Here is a 5,876-nt window from a genome sequence, read left to right on the forward strand (position 1 = left end):
TTTTATAATGGAAGTCATTGGAATCCTTTTTTTTTTTTTTTTTTTGTAAAAGGCCCTGGAGACTCCCAGTTAATACCTACTGCCTTATTCACTCACTTCTTGACCTGCTTGCCTATTTTCAATCATGGGGGTTCTTCCTTCAAGCCAGTGGTTCCTGGTTCATCCATTGGCAGTCATTGCCTCCAAACACCAAGGAGTTAATGCCGGGCAGACTTGCAACAACAGCAAAAATAATGTAAAACAAAAACCAACAAAGAACCCCAAAAATCTGGTTCCAGAAGTGTTAGCTTCCTTACTGCAGCTTTTTGCATCAGTTACTCCACGCAGTCCTTGGGTAGGGAAGCCAAGTGACCTGCACTGCTGTAGTTAAGTGGCTGAGTGCTTTTCCTTCTGACAGTTCAGCTCTGAGGTCGTTCTTGGCCCGTCACAAACGCCGGCTGATTGGCACTAGCAGAGCCGTTTGGCGTGATGCTAGGTGTGGAGAGCAGTGTATGTGCAAAGCTCGCTCCATTGCCACAGTCAGCTGAGAAATGCAGGAGGACTTTGTTTAAATTCCTACAGAAGATTGAAATGTGCAGTTAATCGCCTGTAATCCCCCCTCCCAATCAGGGGGTTGCCAAAGCATACCACAACCAAAAGCGCTTGTTGTCAGTTATGTGCAGTGTGAATTAGAAAAGGAATTGTGTAACTTACACTGAACCAAATAACCTTACTTACCTGTGTGACCCTTTAAAACTTCATCCTAGAAACTTAGTGGCTTTGCTTGTTCTCCTGTGGTCACAGAGATCTGTGCCATGGTGGCTTATTAGATGCTAGGTGTTCTGCAGCGCTCTCACTGTAAATAACCATTTCCTCTCCCTTTCCTCATTTTGATGCTGATTTTTATATGTCAGTTGCTTAGAAATTACAGGTTCTGATTGAGTGCAGTTGAGTGTAGATATAGGAAACTCAAGTGACTGATGTCTATTTGAAACTACCCGGGAAGATTGCTTGACTTTTTGGTGCCTGGCAGCATGCCTGCGCTTGCAATGGATGCTCTCTTGGGACTCTCTGAAGGTCTGTGGCGTTTTTGGAAAGGGGAGTTAAGTCTATCGGCTTCTCTTAAGTGACTTACTTTAAAGAGATGTGAATTTTACCTTCCATCAGCTTGGAAGAGGATGTTATCTGCCCTCATCTGAAGTTATGGGGAGTCTGGGTATCTCTGGGTCGGGTAGTAAATATAAGTGCCCGGTATCTTGTAAAATACCAAAAGGGGTTTGTGGCTGAAGTGACTTTTTGTCAATTTCTGACATTTGTAATCCTAAATTTCTGTACTTCCAGACTGTGCCTGTAAACTTGCCATATCTGTAATGGTGAAGGTGCCAACAAATGTACCAGTCAATCACAGTAAATTCACTTCAAAAAAAAAAAAAAGAAAAAAGAAAAAGGTGAATCTTGTGCTGGAGAAGTATACATTTACTAACAGCAGATTGTGGTGTAGGACCAAAATCGTGCTCTGATGTATGTCACAGGGATTCCTCAGCATTTTGCTTTATGATCTGTCTGCATTAACAGAACTATTAGGGAATTCTTGTTACTCTCTTAAGCGAGCAGCAATTTGGGATCTTGCAGACTTGGTGTATTTTTTTTTAGTGGTGCACTTGATTATTGTTTTGGTTTTTTTTTTGTTTGGTTTTGTTTTGTTTTGTTTTTTAAACTCACAGCTGCCTTGAGTGAATCATTCTGGAAATTTTGTTACTAAGGAATTGTAAGAAAATACTCTTTTTCTAGGAAAAAAAAATGTTTTCCATACATGTGTGTTTTGAACCAATTTCCTGGTCAACACCTTTGTGAAGACAGGTGCCATTTTTACATTCTGGTGTTACAAAACCAGTTTCTACTTGTGAAACTCCAAAAGTGATTTTACAAATGTATATAACTTTTTTCTGAAAAGTTCAGGTAGACTTAAACGTGGTCATGGCTCTCACACAGGTATTGCTGCAAGGGATTTCACTGTCCTTGTTTGATGGGCAATTGTTTGCTGGATTCAGCTGCTTTTCAAATCAATCGTAAGGAATGCCAGCTGCTTGCTAATGGAGGTTTCCAAAAGCATCAGAGGAGTATCTGCCAGGTTTTGCTGTTTGGTTAACCAGTGTTTGCAGTGCTGCAGGTCCTGAGACCCCTCCTTCTGTGTCAGGGCACAAGGAGACCTGGAAGAAGCCCAAGCGCAGCTGGGGAAACAGTGTCTGGTACTTCTTGGGAACTTGTAGAAAGCTTGTGATAGATCCTGCCATGGTGATGTTTGCTGTTCAGTTGCTGTCCTGGGTATAGAACTGCCTTTTTTTTACAGGCTGCAGATTTAATGTAACACAGTGTTGTTATGTGAGGCCAAATGATGACCTTTCACAGGCTGTAGTGTTTCTTTTTTTATACAGCCTTTGGTGACCTTTCAGGATTGATGCCCTTAGTGAAATGGGTACAGTTTTAATGGCAGAAGGTCCTCCTAATGAAAGCAAAGTGATACAGTGACACTTCAGTACAGTGACTCTTCATAGCTTTTACTTGAAAGGTTTTATTCCCAGCTTTGAATCTCAAGGAAAAAGGTCTGTACCTGCAGTTTGACATAGGCTCAGGCATGCAGCTCGTGTGATTTCCAGCTGTGCACCATGACAGCACCCTCACAGCAGATGTTGCAGCACTATGTCTTTAAGAAGCTCATTGCCAAACTACAGCATGACCTGAATTTCACATGACTTGTGTGATTGCAGAGATGGAGCAGCTAAGAGCGTTGCGGCAGAACGGTGGCCAGGTAACGCTTTCCCAGCCTCTCTTCTGAAAAGTCATTGGGTTATAGTTTGGAAAGTGGAACTCTGTGCTTTGTGTAACATTTATTTTATCCAGGTACAGGTTTTTTGTCAGCATTTTCAAATGTTGACTTAACTTTCCAACAGAGGGTCAGGCAAATGCCCAACCTGGGCACGTTCCTGTGTAGACTCAGACTTCTGTTTGTTGGTGGAGATACTGGTTGAGATTCTGGAAACCACAAAAAGCTTCTACATGGCATTGTGCTGATGTATACTCACTTACTCCAGTAACATGGGCCTGTTCCCATCTGCCTCCAGACCTTGCTTCTTCCAAACATCGCTGTCCTCTGCTGTGCTAAACTGCAGGTGCGCCGCAGAACCGATAGTGCGATGCGGTGACAACTGAGATGTACACCATTTGAGATGGAACATGGATCAAATAGGCTTTTCCCCCTGCCGAAGGAGAGGGCCTGACCTTGCCTTGGCAAAGCTAAATTGATGTCAAAGCTGGTCCTGGTGTGCTTACTGTAATGCATGGGTTGGAACTAGTTAACTCTTTAATTCAGTCTGTGTAACCGCTTGTCCCACAATGAAGTTCACATTACTTTAAGGTGGAATGAAAACATTGTGAAAACATTCCAAGAGTGCTTAGTCTTTCCTCTTTGAGGACACTGTCACCTCCACTAGGTTTAGTGCTGTGCTTTTAAGATGTTGGTGAGAGTATTGGCTAATTGACTAGTTGGTATAAATGGTTGTGTAGCAGAATGACTGATTTTTGAGATAGCGTTTCCTGTACAAGTACTTAAGCATGGGTTGATGGTGCACTTTGTATACAGTAATCTGGCGTGCATGCTGGCAAACTACTTCCTACACTTCAGAGGCACCAAGAGCCTTCTTAGCCAATTGCTGGTGATGTAAAATACATGCAGAATGTTAATGCAGTGTTGTTATGGTAAATGTGTGAACAGTGTTACTAATTGATATAACTGATAACAGATTACATGTGCCTGACATTCTTATACCACACAGTATGTTTTAGGTTTTAACTAATATGGACTTCGGTGGAATAGTCTTAGGTATTTCAAGCCTTTGTTTTACTTACACAATGGTGCTCTATTTGTGTTTTTTTTCCTTTTTTCTTTATTTTTTTCTGAAATAAAAGCATCTGAACACTTGTAGTACATATTACATCCAAAGGAGTCCAAAACAAACTGCTTCTAAACATGCTTGATTTGAATTAGTCTTTAGTTTCCAGCATTTCTCATTAATTTGGTTTATTTTTTTTGTTTGGTTTGGGTTTTTTGCCTTTTTTTTTTTTTTTAACTTGTTGCTGACTACTTTGGAAAACTTTGGTAATGTTACCAATTATCAAGTGATTCTGCACTGCCTTTGGATTGTGTATGTATTCAGAAACAGTCTTAAAGCTTTTATTTAAGCTATTAAAAAAAAAAAAAAACCAGGGACTTGTGCCATTTGTTCTTTAACAGTGCTGTTGTAAAAAAGACTTCCCTGTGAAAAAAAAAAATCACTTGCTATGAACTCTGTTTATAGCTTCTTTTTTTTTTCCCACGATGGATCTTTTTCTTTGTATTTGTACAGTGGCTCAGTGAAAGATGTTGCCATGAGTTGATATTGTAACCAATAAACAAGTGCTTTTAACCAGATTGGGTCACCTCTGAGCATTTAATTACAGCTGTAATGATGAGTGGCCCCTGTCCTACAGATCAAGATTCTTCCTGTGACACTGGGGATAGACCAGCCCTTACCTCCAACCAGGTCTTGTGTCTGTGACCTGGTCACAGAGAACTGAACTGTTGGGTGCAAGTTAAACAGCACAAGTGAACTGCCCCTCTGAACAAGACCCCTGGAGGGATCTGGGGGTGCTGGTGGATGGCTGGCTGAACATGAGCCAGCAGTGTGCCCAAGGTGGCCAAGAAGGCCAGAGGCATCCTGGCCTGTATCAATCACAGCGTGTCCAGCAGGAGTAGGAAGTGATCAGCACTGGTACACAGATACTGGGTTCAGTTGTTCAGTTTTGGACACCACCATGTAGGGAAGATGTTGAGCTCCTGGAGTGTGTCCAGAGAAGCGGAACGAGGCTAATGAGGGTTGGAGGGTACCATATGAGGGGCAGGTGATGTAGCTGGGATGGTTTAGTCTGGAGAAGGCTAAGGGGAGAGCTTATTGCTCTCTACAAGGATGTGAAAGGAGGTTGTATTGAGGCTGGAGTTGGTCTCTTCTCCCAAGTAACCAGCAAGAGGACAAGAGGAAATGGGCCGAAGTTGTGGCAGGGGAGGGTGGGATTGGACATTAGGAAAAATGTTACTGAAAGAGGGGTAAGGCACTGGATCAGGGTGCCCAAGGAGTCTCCATCCCTGGAGCTGTTCAGGAAGCATGCAGTTAGCTCATGGTTGGACTCAATGATCTTAAAGGTCTTTTCCAACCTTAAATGATTCTGTGAAATAATTAGTGTGTAAGTATGATGTCAAATAATTATGGCTTTGTATGTTTTCTGCCTGAGAAAGGTAGGTGTGAAATGAGTGGTGAGACACTAGAAAGGGGTTGCCCAAAGAGGTGAGGGAAGCACTATCCCTGGAATTTTTCATGGCCAGGCAATCTGATCTAGTGGAAGGTGTCCCTGCCCAGGACAGGGTGAGTTGGTTGGAAGTAGATGGTCCTTGAGGTCCCTTTCAACCCTGACAATTCTGTGATTCTAGGAAGTGAGCTGAAAGTTACCCACTCATCCCCAACTAGAGGGTAAAAAAAAAAAAAGAGGGTTTTAGAACACACCTTGATTCTTGGTTTCAGAATTGCTGTTACACAACAGCCACACTCCTGTAAGGGGCAGATCCCTTTCCCATCCCTTTTTTGAGTCTGCAGCATTAATTTTCTCCAAAACTACTGTAACAGTACTGCTGTGTGGGGTGCACAGCTTGAGCTTGCTTGTCTGCTGCAGGAAGAAGCTGCTTCAATTCCTCCTCAGCAGTGGTGTCCTGTACTGGACATGCATCATGGCGAGGAGAACCTCAATACAGCTGCCAAATACCTGGAGCAAAGGAGTCGCATTTTTTTAATAAAGAACTGTAGAACACA

Source organism: Indicator indicator, chromosome 13 (assembly GCF_027791375.1).
Source record: "Indicator indicator isolate 239-I01 chromosome 13, UM_Iind_1.1, whole genome shotgun sequence".
NCBI classification, from domain to species: Eukaryota; Metazoa; Chordata; class Aves; order Piciformes; family Indicatoridae; genus Indicator; species Indicator indicator.